At 42.9% G+C, this 15,755-nt stretch overlaps 1 protein-coding gene across 3 annotated transcripts in view; it reads right to left on the bottom strand.

Annotated features, from left to right (window-relative positions):
• Nucleotides 1-15,755, bottom strand: part of Sfmbt2 (Scm like with four mbt domains 2) — a 229,444-nt gene that overhangs the window by 209,749 nt on the left and 3,940 nt on the right. For 2 of the 3 annotated variants that reach the window (XM_031358425.1, XM_031358427.1), the window contains exon 2: nt 10,056-10,104. The gene's annotated coding sequence lies outside the window, so the exon portion shown is untranslated. Of the gene's footprint in view, nt 1-10,055; nt 10,105-15,121; nt 15,332-15,755 lie in introns of those variants that run through there. The other variant, XM_031358426.1, reaches the window with a different exon arrangement.

Below are 15,755 nucleotides of genomic sequence, written 5' to 3'. Positions count from 1 at the left end.
GGGCGTGTTCCACAGGATTAATTACAGCAAATTGATATTTAAATATCTGGAGCTGGGGAGATAAGGCCCTTGCCTTACACGCTTTAGGATTTGCTTCTAAGCAATCCCCAGACAGAGTTTAAAAGAAAAACCAAGTGCGGGCACTTACACAATCCCAGCGCTGCAGAGGCTGAGACAAGCAGACCCCTTGGGCTCACAGGCTACCCTATTCTGTGAGTTCAGGGGGCTAGCTACAGAGTAGAATGAACTCAGAGTGGACTCACCCAGGAGCGAAGAAGAAACTCCTAGGAACTTTACAAATTGAAAACACTCCCTGGGAGGTTTGATGTTGCACGGCTCATTAGGATCTGCTGTGAGCAGACTTGGACTTTTCCTGGTGACCAAACTCAAAAGATCATGTGATGCTGGAGAAGGAGGTTTTATTGTGGTAACTTTAGGATGCCGGTTCCATTGTAGACATAGTTATATAAAGCAAAGAATCCAGAAAAAGAACTGCCAGACACACATGGAGAGCACAGGTACTGAGCAGCCTTGAGTGTGGAGAACCAAAGTCCAACTCCAAGGCAGGGAAAAACCTTCAGTTCAACCGCCCACCACACATTGTGCAATCAAAAAAAGCTCGCAACTAAATAAACAAACAAAAGAACCAACAAGACAGAGAGACTAGCAGGCAGGCAGGCGGACAGATGGACCGGCGGAAGGACACACCCACCAACGCACGCACGCATGCACACACAAACTCAAATATCCACGAGTCCAATAGCTGTGCCCTAGACATCAAGTTCTGGGACGCCACATATGAGAGACCTTGGAACTCGGCCTAAGCCACCACCAATTCTTGGCTCTCTCAAACTATTCATTTTATTTAATAATGTCAAGCTTGTTAAAAGAGAACATAGGGATTTCAAAGCCTAAGAAACTTGCAAATGATCCCATTTCCTTCTACTAGCAGCACTTGACGCGCTTTCTCTAGTACTAGACCAGCCGGTTACTGAGTATGCTGGCGTTGACATCAGACAATGTCAATGGAGAAGCAATCTTAGAAACCAACCTATTTTATTTACACTACAACTACTTACTTTTCTCATTTATTTGTAAATTCAAAAAAAAAAATGCATCCCACCAGAAAAATGTTGTTGGATACAATGCTGCTCTGTAAAGCAGAGAAAAGTCCTTAAGTGTACCTAATTATAACTTGGGAATCAGTGGCTTTCTGTGGCACTTATCAAATGGGGGTTGTTGATGAAGTCTTTGTGACTCGGCAGTGATTCAGCACTGTATTCATTCCTAGATCACAAGACATCATTGATGAGTAGTCTATAAGTCAGACATTGACGTAAATGTACCAAATGGATCATTTTAAATAGAACCCAAAGGGAACAACATAGGCAAGCAAAGATAAAGTCCCCAAGATGAGCGGAAGAATTAAACCTCACAACACCAAGACTTTTTCTCTCTGTATATGTATGTGTGCATGCATGTGCGTGCGTGTGTGTGTGTGTGTGTGTGTGTGTGTGTGTGTGTGTGTGTACAGGTATGTGGAAGTTAATGTACATGTGTTTAGAAGCCAAACATAGAAGACAGGTGTCAGAGGTGCCTAGTGAGAGTCAGGGTTCTGCCTGTCTCCACCTCCCCCAAGGCAGGATTATAAGCACAGTTTTATGAGGGTTCTGGGGATCGAGCTCAGGTTCTCATGCTTGCCCAGCAAGCCTCTTCCCCAGTCAGCAACCACCACAGGCCCTCCAACCTTACTTTCTTTGTACCCTTATACATGGCCAAAAACCACTTCTTTGGCAAATGGCATGTCCCATTCTTTCTTTCTCAGGTTTTCAACAATGTTTGCACTTTCTTTCCTACATAAAGTGTAGGCGCAATCTTGACAGAAATCTGGGTATAATAAAATTAAATAAATCAGTAGACAAAAGTCACTTTTAACCCTTACCCTAGGGAAAAATAACTTGCATGCGTCTCTACCTTCTCAAAATGGTTTCTTGGTGCATATTTTTGTAAGTTTATAAAAAATTCAGAATCTAACCCAATTTTCATCTAACATTATAGAGAGAGTGTTCTCGGATGTTGTAACAATACTTTGAGAACAGAAAAAATGGCTGTCTATTGGCAGGGTATTGTTTTAGGATTATTATCAAGTGGGTAAATTTTTTTTCCTGAAAAGACCATTCACATTGCAAACGCCAGTGCACACTGATGTGCTCATTGAGACATTTAAATTTCGAAAGAAAAATAGAACATGGATCACCCATTGCCTGAGCTCACTCTGAAGTGCATAAAGAAGCCAACAGAAGTGTAATTAATAATAAAACAAAGAATGGGGTGGCTAGGGAGACAGGTGGTTCCACCTGCAAGGTGCCTGGAAGCAAGCAGGAGGACCTAAACCAGGAGATTTTAAAAAAGAAGGAAGTCGGGCAGCAGGCATCTGTAACCCCAGCACTTGTGAGGGCTCAGGCAAGTCTAGCCAATAAGTATTCTCTCTCTCTCTCTCTCTCTCTCTCTCTCTCTTTGTTCAGTGAGCTGGTGTGTCTCAAAAAAAAAATAAGAGTGATAGGGGAAGAAATTTAGTGTTAACCTATGTCCTCCACATGCATATTCATATACATAACATATACATACATACATACAGATATACAAAATAAAGGAATAAATTAAGTACACAAACACTATTAACTACCATTTGTGGCGGTGGCCATTTGTACCATTTTGTCTACTCCAGGCTACACTGGAGCTTGTCCTAACTGGACTGGTCTTGTGTAGAGGTTTCACTTCCTCTCCTCTTTTTACAGCATCTGCAGCTGTCTTTTGGCTTCTCCCTGTTGCTGATGCAGCACACCCTCTGTAACAGCTCCCTAGGAAAAGGATTGAGTATAGAATGTGCCAGGCCTGGTCTGGCTGAAAATGTTTTCAGTGCCCTCACATATTTACCCTAATCCCTCAGGTGGATAAAGATATCATAAATTGGTGGCTAGCAAGATAAAAGCAACTGCCACCAAGTCTAAAAGCTACAGAGGTCAATCTCAGGGATCTACTGCTGGAAGGAGAGACCGTCACACTCTGCGGCCGGCAAGTGCGCACAAAGCACTGCGCGCACACGTGCGTGCACGCGCGCACACACACACACACACACACACACACACACACACCTGCATACTCGAACACATAAAAAATTTAATGTAAAAAAAGTTTTAATCTTCAGTTAGAAAAACACATATCTTCAAAAGTGAGGGCATCCCTCCATGGTCTGCCAGCCTCTACCCTCCAGGGCTTGGATGTCACCTGACATTCTGGCCTTTGGAGGCTCAGGAATGTCACCACAATGTCTTATGGCAATCTATTTGAGGGCATGGAGGTACCTGCTGGCTTCTGCCAATTTCCTTGACTCTAGGACACTTTATGGAATTATAGCTAATTTCCTCAACTTCATTTTCTCTTTCATTCCAATATTCATGCATTCTAAGGCTAGACCGCCTTCATTTCTCCTTTTATCTTACACCTCTTTTTAAAAATTAAATTAAATCTTCGCCTTCTTAAACTACTACCAGGGCAGGGCCATGGTGGCACCACTTTAATTCCAGCACTTGGGAGGCAGAGACAGGCGTGGTCTACAGAGAGAGTTCCAAGACAGCCAGGGCTGTACAGAGAAATCCTGTCTCAAAAACAAAAACAAAAACAAAAACACCCTACCATCAGGATCAGGCCCTCTGCTTCTTCTCTGGCCACTATCAACTTCCACAAACTTTATTCTCTAAAAGCTCTTTTTATACTTGTGTTTGTCTTGAGGTTATTTATTTTATTCCTCAGAAAGAAAAAAGAAAAATAATTTTTTTCCAGGTAGTAAATAAAATGCAAAGATTTACACTGAGTGAGGCCTCATGTCTGAATCGCAGCTACGTCACTCCACATGCTAGGACTTCCAAAAGGAGCTCAGGAAACCTTGGAATCTGATTCCAATCCAAGAGGAAAATCTCAAAGGCATCTAAGGAAGTACAGCCAAGTTTAGGACCAAAATTTGATCTGAAAAATCATAACTTTCATGTTCCTAAAAAGCTACATGCAAATAGCTGGGGATCACTAGAGACTAGGGAGATGGCTTCTGCGCTTCTGCAAGTGGCATAAAGATGCAGAGCAGCTTTAAGTGCCGGGCGGTGGTCGGATGCTCCCGTCATCCCTTTTATTTATTTTGGACCTTGTCACCAGGCTCATTCTGCTAATAATGCCTGACTAACTGTGTCACTTCGAGCTTTCACCAGCCAATGCTCAGCCTTCCAGAGAACAGACAAGCCCTGCCTCCTCCCATCAACAAGTGAGATAGACTGATTGTCTGGGGCAGAAGGTCCGTGGGATGGTACCATCTACCATCCGATCGGAGTTTGACTTACCTTGATTAAGACAGCAATTTACTCTCCATTTTTCAACCAGACTTCATTGGTTTTGCTCTAAATAGATTGAAATCTGACACAAATTCCTGCCCCAGCATAAGAAATGCTAATTTTTTGCAATCAGATTCATACCCCAATACTGGGAAATAAGATATGTTAGAAATAGCAGGGATTTCAGGAGAAAATACTAGGGCTGGGGCCAGCTCCTACCTCCCACGGTCACATTTTGTCTCTAATTCACTGAGTTTAAAGGACCTCCTTAACTCAATCCTCAAACAATGTATGCTATGGAGCTATAAAGTAAACAGAGTCAGATGCTTACAGCAGGACATTTGCAAAATAGACTGAGCCTCCCAGGCTAGGGATATGCAAGCACAAGGGCCTGAGTTCAAGTCCCAGGATCCACATAAAACAAAATCAAATAGGAAGTGCCTATTATCCCAGGACTGAGTGACCAGCCAGTCTACCAGAATCAGTGAGACCCAGGTTCAGTGTGAGTGGCTGTGTCAAAATACAAGACACTGAATTGTCAACCTAAGCCCTCCACAAGCACACATGCATCTGCACACATATGCACACACGCACATGTCACAAAAATAATTAACCAAAAATTTAAAAGTAAGCCTCTGTCATAGTTAGCTTTAAGCATGAACTTGACACAATGGAGAATCAATCACCTTGAAAAGAATCTCAGTAAAGAATTGTCTTCATTAGGTTGGCCTTTGGGCCTGTCTACACAAACGTATCTTAATTCAACTAATAGATGTGGAAAGACTCAAGTCACTGTGGGCAGCACCACTCCCTAGGCAAGGGGGTCCTGAACTGTACGTACATGCATGGAGAAATTGAGCTGCCGACATGCAAGCAAAGATTCATTTCTATCTGCTCTTCACTGTGAATGCACTGTGACTAGCCATTCAAAGTTCCTTCCCTAAAATGGTGGACTGTATAACCTTGGATTAAAAGACAAATAAAACCCTTTCTCTCCCTAGGTTGCTTTTTTGCCAGGAAATTTTATCACAGCAACAGGAATGTGACTAGAACAGCCTTCTATGAAAAGGAACAACTACAATGGAGGTAAAATCCTTTGGTGATGGGAGGGTCATTGAAGTACACCCTTATTACAATGAACTCCAATGTCTAAAAATTGTTCTTATTTTGGATTTGTACCACAGTAAGAGCCAAGACTTTAAGCTCTACTAAAAACAAAACAGACAAACAAACAAACAAAGACTTTATCTATTTATGTTCATTTTAAAAAAACTAAATATTATTTTAAAATATCATACAGTTAATATATTTGGAAATACTTAAAACTTATATTGAGAAAAATATGTATTTTCAGTAATACTGTTGAATTGATTATTGTTTTATATCAAACAACTTCTATAATGTTCATTTTTACTGTTACAATATTTTATAAATTTTAAAGAATATGATAAAAACAAAAGGTTTGGCAGGTATTGAAAGGGAAAGAAGAATGTGATGTAATTCTATTTACTTAAAATATGTTTTTAAATGTTAACAAATTCAGATAAATTGAAATTATGTATCTTTTCTCATCATAATGCAATAAAACTTAAATCAATAAAAAAACATTCATTTTGGGCTGGCGAGATGACTCAGTGGATAAGAGCACTGACTGCTCTACTGAAGGTCCTGAGTTCAAATCCCAGCAACCACATGGTGGCTTACAACCACCCATAATGAGATCTGTTGCCCTCTTCTGGTGTGTCTGAAGACAGCTACAGTGTACTTAATTATAATAATAAATAAATCTTTGGGCCACAGCAAGCAGGGCTGCCCAGAGCAAACAGGGTTGACCGGAGCAAGAAGAGGTCCTAAAAATTCAACTCCCAACCACTACATGAAATACATCTGTACAGCAACAGTGTACTCATATACATAAAATAAAATAAATAATTTTTTTAAAAAATAAATAAACTATTCATTTATCAGATAGTTAGTTACAAGTTATTTATTTACTATTAAAGAAAGATAAGACTGTGAACTACCCAGCTAAATACCACTATAAGTTGAGATTCCCTTAACTAAAATTCTTAGGGCCAAAAGGGTTTCGTATTTTTTTCTCAGAGTTTAGAGGATAAAAATACAAAACATAATGATAGACAGCCAAGTGTAAGTATGAAATTTATCGTTTTTCTTACATGAACACTTGCTACGCAGAGCCTGAAGTTAGTTGATATCAGAGGATTTTTGTTGTTGTTTTAAACACTGTTGAGTATTCAGCCAAGACTGATCTATAACTCACAATGTCTAAGTCTCCCAGTGCTGGCTGGGATCTCCAGTAGGTGCCTCCATGCTTAGCTTTTACATTTTTTTTTATTTTATTTATTTGTTTGTTTGTTTTGGTTTTGGTTTTGGTTTTTTGGTTTTTCGAGACAGGTTTTCTCTGTATGATCCTGGCTGTCCTGGAACTCACGCTGTAGATCAGGCTGACCTCGAACTCAGAAATCCACCTGCCTCTGCCTCCCAAGTGCTGGGATTAAAGGCATGTGCCACAACTGCCCAGCCATTCCTAGCTTTTTTACAAGGTTGCTAACACTATGAACCTGAAACGGAACTTCATGGTGTGGATTTTTCCACATGCAAAGCCCCTTCAGTTCTCTAAAGGTTTTCAATTTCAGAGCATTTTGCATTTCAGATTTTTGAATTAGGAAATTCAACCTGCATTCAAGAGGATTTGGCATCAGTGTACCAAATTAGGGCTCCTTGTGCCAGGAATCTGTGTCCAAGCCACAAAGGATGAAATCTGGACATAGGATCAAGCAGAAGAAATAGAAAAAAAGAAAGAAAGAAAGAAAGAAAGAAAGAAAGAAAGAAAGAAAGAAAGAAAGAAAGAAGGAAGGAAGGAAGGAAGGAAGGAAGGAAGGAAGGGGAGGAAGGAGGAAAGGAAAGAGAGAGAGAGAAAGAGAAGGGGGAGGGAGAGGGAGGAAGGGAAGGAGGGAGAGAGAGAGAGAGAAAGGAGGGGAAGGAGGGAGGGAGGGACAGAGAGAGGGAAGGAGGAAAGGGGAGGGCTACGGAGGGGAGAAGAGAGGAGAGGGCAGTCCCCTTCTGTTTCTCCTGCTCACACAACAGTTGAGCGTTTCTCTCCCTCACTTGATTAATCTAAAAGATTTTTTTTTTTGAGACATAGTCTCACTATGCAGATCAGGTTGGCCCAAACTCAGATATCCACCAACCTCTGCCTCTTGAGTCTTGGGATTAAAGATGGGCACCATCAAGTCTGGCCCAAGAAGAAACTTAAGTTTTTTAATTTGCACAGACATGGTTTCCTTGGTTCTGACACAATGCACAAACTCCAAATATGAGATTTTGCATGTTCTACTAGTATGAAAAAGAATAAATTACAGTATCATCCAAAGTACGTGAGTCTATTAAATGTCTATTAACATTATGCAACTACATAGTAGTTAATTAAGGTTAACTAGTCAATGGCTACTCAGTCGTGAGAATTCGGAAGGCGAAGAAATTGACAAGAGCTTTCTATGTGCTGAACTGCATAGACACAGTCTAATACTCAGGGTCCAATACACTGGCTGAAGCTTGTGAATTGAGAACTTCAAACCAGACAGATGCTCAGCAACAGTTCCTGGCAGACAAGATCAACCAAGCTTACAATAAGGAAACATTTCCAGGCCAAAACAGTGCCTGCCATACAAGTATGAAGACATGAGTTCGGATCCCCTGTACCTACATAATAGGCCAGGTCTATAGTCTCAGTACTACGGAGGTGGGAAGTGGCAGATCCCTGGAGCTTGGTGGCCAGCAAGTACAGCTGACCCAGTGTGTTCGAGGTTCAGTGAGAGATCCTATCTTAAAATTCAAGGTGAGGAGCAAATGAAGAAAACACTCTAAATCAAACCACTTGCCTCCACGTGCATCTGCACACACATGGACACAGTGCATATATCCACACAATAAAAACACATATACCACTCACAACCCACACAGACCATATAAACACATACACAAAAGCAATTCATGCAGGCAACCAGAACACTAAAATAAACACCATCCTTGGGAGCCACCTCTTTAAAATCCTGACCAGAAAGCAGGTCTGAAGAGCTCCACCATCTGGCTGGGAATTCACACAAGTTTGGGGGCTTCTGTGTGTTTAAGACACAAATTTGCATAGACATCAAATTTTAATAGATCATATCATTTAAATGCATGGGGACTTAACTAAGTAAACTGAAAATTTATGCGGAGTAAATACAAACGCCCTAATTTACTTAAGAAAGAACTTAGAAAACATATAGGAATTTGCAGAACACAGATTGTCCTGCCTCATGACACCACTAGAAGACACTGTTATCCACTATCTTCATACCAAAAAGCCACACAATTGATCCTCACAAGAAAAGCAAATATATGTTAACGTTTTGGGTCAGGTCAGGCTGCACTCATAGCTGTACTTGGCCAAGTTCAGCCCATGGGCTGTAGTTCAGACCAGCTTGGTACACTGGATATAGTAATACCACTTACCAACATGAAATCCTAGACATTTTAACCCCTCCAAGTACTGGGCTCTCAGCTGCAAACCAGGCAGACTGTTCTGGAAGCCTTCTCAAATAGGGCAAAAAGAGAAGGAAAAAGAATGCACTAGAATAAAAGAAGGCTGCAATCTTCTCTTCTATGAAATAAGGGAAACAAACTCTCATTTATCTGAGATGTAGCTTAGCTTCTGGAGACAGACATCAGAATGGAAAAAAGAATAAGACATTTACAGTTCCACAATAAAATTCCCATTTAGCTACTTAGGATATTTGAAGGGAGGGCTGGGGAGATGCCTGTCAACGAAGTGCCTGCAAATCAAACATGAGGAAGTCCAGGATGGTGGCACCCTCTAGTAATCTCAGAACTTAGGAGGTAGACACAGTGGTTCCCTGGGGCTTGCTTGGTTAGCTAGTTTAGTTTAATCCAAGTCCCAGAACAATGAGAGAGGCTGTCTTAAAAACCAGAAGAACACTTGAGACAACTCCCAAAGTTGTCCTCTAGCACTCGTGCTCACTCTCGCTCGCTCTCTAGCACTGTTTGTGTGTCACTCTCTCTGCACCTGTCTCTCTCTCCTTCCCTCCCCTCACTCCTACCCCTCTCTGTGTCTGTCTGTCTGTCTCTCTCCTTCCCTCCCTCCCTCACCCACCTCTCTCTCTCCCTCCCTTTCCCTCTCCCTCTCCCTGTCTCTGTCTCTCCAATGAAGAACTGTAAGCAGTCTCTGTACTAGCTCTCAACTGTGATTCCAGGATGAAGAAGGATTAAGCAATAAGATTCCCAGGAGTTCAAGGCCAGCCTATGCCACAGAATGAGATCTTGTCTCAAAAATAATAAAACAAAGGATAAAGGAATACTACAACAGAATGGGAGGTGTGGCTGGCAAACAGCAGGTCTGTAAATCAGCAGCTGTTACATTAAGAACAATTTCTGAACAACCAGATTAATCCATGACACTCACAAACACATCTCCAGATCCTCAGAGATGGATGCTCTCTGTCAAAGGGACCTGGTGCTCACTTCAATTAGGCTTAATAGAAGACCTTGCAGGAACTTGCACTTGGAATTCCAGACTCCAGTAACATGATTCAGTGCATGTATTAGTTTTGATCAAATGTGAGGAAAAAAAAGCAAAGCGACTACACTTACCAGGAATCGGAGAAGGCACGGTCTGATAGCTTTTTCTCAGGAAATAAAACTGTAGGAGAAAAAAAACTCTCAGAATAAAAATTTGCCCATCTGAAGTAAAAGGAGGTTGTCTGATCATCTGAACAACACAGAAAGCACACTGATAACCACTGTCACATTCTGCCTTTCTGATGTTTCACAGGAATCTTCCAGAGCCCCTACATTCCCCTCCCCCCATAAAATTACTGGATGTGTGTTGAACCAATACAGCACACTAAAGAAAGTTGGGCCAAAAGCTGATAAGAAGAAAGGAAGGAAGGGAGGAAGGATGGAGAGAGGGAGGGGAGGAGGGAGAGAGGGATGGATAGAGGGAAGAAAGCCGATTAGTTAAACAATAGGCTTCATGTAGGATACACACACACAAGTGTGTGCTTAAGAGTACAAAAATAATGATAATAAATAAGCATCCTAAAATCTTTAAACCCCATCCCTTCCCATTGCAACTCTCCAAGCCACTCTCCTCCACTCATTACACTAACATTTGCCCTAGCTTACACAGGTTCTAACAATGTACAAATTATTTTACAAATGATCTACCAACAATTTCTATTTTAAACTATTTTTTACCAGAAAATCAGAAAGACACAATGTATTCTTTCTTTTGCCAGTGTGTAAAACATCCATCATATACAAGGAAAGCCACTAGTGTTGTCATGGTTTGTACATGAACCGATCCCCCTCCCCATGACGGGGAGGCGCATATATTCAATATGAGGGGGAGGCTCATATATTCAATATGAGGAGGAGGCTCATATAATCAAGGGTTGATTCTCAACTAGTGAAGCCGATTGGAAAGTCTCTGTGAAACAGGAGAGACAGGGAAGGCCTAGTAAGAGAACTTAGGCCACTGGGGTCATGCTCTTGGGAGCTCTCTTTTGTCCTGCCCCCTATCCCTGCATATACATGATGAGGGGTAAAGACGGCCCCATGCACTCACTACCATGATATTTTGTCTGACCACAGGCCCCAAAACAAGACTCATAGACTATAGATAGAAACCTTTGAAACAGTGAACTGAAAGACGCCTTTCTCCCTGTAGGTCAGGTATTTTTTTTTTCTGAGAATTATTATTTATGTATGTGAATATGAAGTTACTCTCTTCAGACACACCAGAAGAGGGCATCAGATCCCATTACAGAGGTTGTGAGTCACCATGTGGTTGCTGGGAATTGAACTCAGGACCTCTGGAAGAGCAGTCAGTGCTCTTAACCACTGAGCTACCTCCCAGCCCTATATGTCAGGTATTTAACTCAATGATGAAAAGACTGATTGACATGGGCGTCATATCTCCCATACAGTATAACTATAATGTATAGTGATATTATATCTCTTTTAACTCACTCCCTTCCCATAACTGGCTGGCCAGAGAGAAGACAGCATCTTTTCAGAAGAAAGTTGACTTGACAGTGTGACTACCCCACATTCCCTGTTAAGCTCAAAGTTCTATCCTGAGTCTCTCTTTACAACATACAATATATTAGCCATCCCGTTCATACTGATTTACACATAGCTAATACTTACTTTAGTAAGAAAGTATTTTGGTTAAAAACTGACCAAAGGTTAGAAAAGATGCCTTGGCAATTAAGAGCACCTGCTGCTCTCCTAGAGAACTAGGGCCTCAGCAGCCACATGGCAGCTAACCACCTGTAACTCCAGTTCCTAGGAGATCCTACTCCCTCTTCTGGCCTCCACAGAATTCACATACATGATGCAGAGGCATACATGCAAGTAAAACACTCACAGACATAAAATAAAAATAAACCTTGAAACAGAACGGGTGCTGGAGAGATGGCTCAGCAGTCAAGAGCAGTGACTGTTCTTCTGGAGGTCCTGAGTTCAATTCCCACCAACCACATGGTGGCTCACAACCATCTGTAATGGGATCCAGTGCCCTCTTCTGGTGTGTCTGAAAACAGCAACTGTGTACTCATACATCAGATAAATAAATAAGTAAGTAAATAAATAATTCTTTTATGAAAAAAATGCCCTGGTCTTACTAAAGATCTACTGTCCAGTGGCCAAGACTGAAGGCAGAAAGCTTTGAGTCTCCCAGTAAATAGTGGTCACTTTCTCACTGGCTACCACTATGCCCTAGTCATCGAGATACAATACAGAAATTAGCCAAGGCAGTCTGAATCCCCCACCAGGTGTGGGAGAGTGGTGCACACAGTGCTTTCTGGGAAGGTCCATTCTATACCTAGGGATGAGTACACTCAAATCAAACCAGGAATTAATTTCTTCATGAGCTGCATTCAAAGAAGCCTCATAAAACCCGGTCTGAGCATTACTTTTCAGAGCAGAAATCAAAACAAGGCCTCATGTGGCTCTCTCATCACTGAACAATAAACAGTACTTACTTCTGCCCAGTGGCCTACAAGTCACCAGCTGCTCTCAGGCCTTCCGTCACACAACTGTCACCTAAGGCCTGTTGTGTTTTACTACACTTTGGGGATGTGAAGCTCAAGCATAGTTTGAGCGTGTCAGCATAGTGTGCCCCATCACAGCCTTTGTCTCTCTCTGTTTCTGGTCCCTCATGGTAACCTGGGCATCACTGAGTCTGTCTCCAGGCTGATGCCCTTTTGTAATTGAGAAGGCTCAGCTCACTAACTACATGCATCCCAGCTCACACAGCTCAAAAGAGCCAGCAGTCCATCTCTGAAACTTGAGGCCACGCCTCCCAACTTTTACTTCTCTCCTCCTATCAACAATTTTCCTTATATATAAATGAGGCAGACATTCCTAGGCTATCAAATTTAATGCACGGGATGACCTTCCAGTTTGTTGCAGCACGTATAATTTTCCCTAAGTTTTTTTTTCCAATTGTAGATCAGAGACAGCAAGTTAATATTAAAGCAATATGGGTGTGAGATTTGGGGACAGGACATAAAATGTATTCCGAATTACAGATCTCACTATCATTTTGGTTCTTTCCAGGCTTCTACTTCCTGACAAGATAAATTTCCTTTTGAGCCCTGAAGTATTACATAAACACAAAAGTTCCAAATCCTGAAATACAGAGAGAAAAATGTTATCCAAACTGGATGGTATTTAGACCCCACTGTAGACCTATTTTGTTCAAAACAAATTTTTTGAAGAGGAAAAACTTTTCCTCTGACATCTGCACACAAAGTTGTAGACTTAAATGTAAGCCCCAGAAAGTTTGGGGGTTTGATGTATGGATTTTTATTTAGAAAATGAATTATATTAAGTAAACTGAATCACAGGTATTTAGGTTCAGCTCACAGCAAAGTTGTTAACACTTCCTGTTTCTTCCCAGAGTTCATTGGGGGTATTATTGCTAGGAAGAAGAACTACAACAACAAAAAAGTCACCTCAGCTAGAGTGGGAATATGATGAGCATACTCAGCAAAGCTTTTGATTGAAAAAAAGAGGAAAAAGAAAGGGGTCTTGGAATCTCTGGGGCTTTGTTTTGCTATATCAAGAATCATGGGACTAGTTATTTATACCTATAAAAGGCCATCATTTTTAATATGGTCTGTAATATCTCTCAGCCAAACTGTTTGTGTGGGTTCATGGTGTAAGGACCCTCAATTTGTCACCTAAACAGATCTAGGTTACTATTACAGAGCAATAGGTGGTTGCCCTGCTTTTCTAAGATGCCCATCCCTACACCCTGCATGTGATGCTGGCCTAGGAATGAGTCTAGCCAGCAGCAGAAAGAACTTATACAAAGGATCTGGGAAATGTGTACATTTTTCCTGCCCCCTTGAAGGTAGGTGGGTTGGTAGGTTCTCAAAGGAAAGCTAAATTATAAAGATCTAAAGGGCATTTTTTTTTAATGGCTTGGAGGGGCCAAGGGAGTGCAAATTCAATGTTCAGTTGGGAGAAAGTCACAGGTGTTTGTCTTAAAGACAGCCTGGCCAACAATACCTTTAAAACACCAAAGCCTCTCCCTGTTCCCCACTACCGAACAGCTCACCTACCAACTCCCCAGAAAAGAAACTGGTCTTTCCCCCTCACCACCTGCTAGAACTTCGATCCATTCATTTGGTAGTTAGGCCAGCTCTTTTGACTAAGGTACCTGGATGGAGAGATGAGAGCGGGAGGCACTGACCATGTTTTACAATCCAAGAGCAGTGGGTGGGTGCTTCCCTACTATTGGCCAAGAAAGATCTTTCCTTCCCAGTTAACATCTGCAAGTTGGGTGTCCCAACCACACCCCCCCCCCCCCCCCCCGCGGTAGCCAGGCACATGAGAAAAACAGGGAGCTAATTAAGAGTGGACTAGAAGTCCAGGAACTGAGCCAAAGGTGCACGAATGTCCCTGGCAGCACTTCCTGGAATCCCACCTCATCCCTCCAACTCCTCAATATCCCTAAAACTCCCCAAGAGAATCTCATGAGTTTGGGCACTCTCCTGGAACCAGGCTTTCCCGGATGCCGCACTGACAGCAAGGAGGAGCCCTCACTTTTGCTACTCACAGGGCTCCAGAGATCTCCCTCGGATTTAATGCGCAAAGGTCCCACACTCCAAGTGCCCCAACTCCCTTCCGTGTAGCGATGGTCGCTTGCACTCAGCTCCTCCTTCTTCCCACCACTCCCCATGAAAAAGGAACACTTGGGCCCTGCGACAATCCTGTGGAATATTCTTTGGAATTAACTGGATACTCGCTTCCATGGACTGACCCGATGCAAAAATTGTAGATTCCGAAGCCTTGGGATGAACTGCGCCCTCATCAGCGGCAATGCCAGGAGGAAGAAAGGAGGGAACCATGGTTGAAACTGCAGTTTACAAACACAGAACCATGTTGTGTTTGTCCCCACCTCAACAGAGCCCACGGATGTTCCCCCGAGGACGCGCCTAAGCGCAGGCTGGGAATGCCGGGGACGCGCCGCGCGCTCCGCTCGGGAAGACGAAAAGCATCCTGTCCCGCCAGCCACTAATCGCTCAGGTGGGCAGAGATATAACCTGCGATGGGGTCTGTAATTCCTATCGTCCATCCACCCGACACCATGAGCAGACTGGACCCCCCGACTTTGTGGAGTCTGAGTGACCCAAGAGAATCACCTTCTGGCTTCCTGAAACTGGCGAGTGACCACGTTGTTGCAGTAACTACAGACCTGGCCAGTGCTGTTTTAACCCAATCCTTTAAAAATGCTGACCTCGCCCTTGCGCTTTCACAGTCGCTGGAGGACTAACGTCCTCCCAGAGACCACAAGCGACCGGCGCGTGACTAACGCCCACTCTCCTAGGGTCTCTTCTGCTGGACCCGCGGCTCTACCCTACTCCTTCGCTGCGTCGTGGACACGGGCGACCCCTGTCGGGGACCCCTATCCCTAGCTAGGCTACTACAATCCTGCATTGAGTGGCTTTTTTTCCAGGTCCAGGTTTGCTGGCTTTCCTAAGAACCCCCAGAGTGACTCCAATTTTTCTGTCTAAATTCCACTTCTAGACCTCCCCAAACGCATCCAGACTCCGAATGCAGACCGTTCTCTAGCGCTCCAACTTCCATTCGCACCCCAAGACTACATCCTAGCCCCGATGGAGGGCGCCACTCACAGCAGTTCAGTGGATGGCCAAACTGGGCAAGGAACAATTCCTTCCTAAAATGCACTCCCCAGCCCTCACCTTGCTTAGAACGGAAGAATCGAAAAGTGACCCTGCAACATCACGGGTTGCCCTTGTTTGCTTTTTGCTGGGA

This window comes from Mastomys coucha, unplaced genomic scaffold (assembly GCF_008632895.1).
Source record: "Mastomys coucha isolate ucsf_1 unplaced genomic scaffold, UCSF_Mcou_1 pScaffold7, whole genome shotgun sequence".
NCBI lineage: Eukaryota > Metazoa > Chordata > Mammalia > Rodentia > Muridae > Mastomys > Mastomys coucha.
Note: the sequence above shows the minus strand (reverse complement) of the source record. Positions and strands in the feature narration are given on the sequence as shown.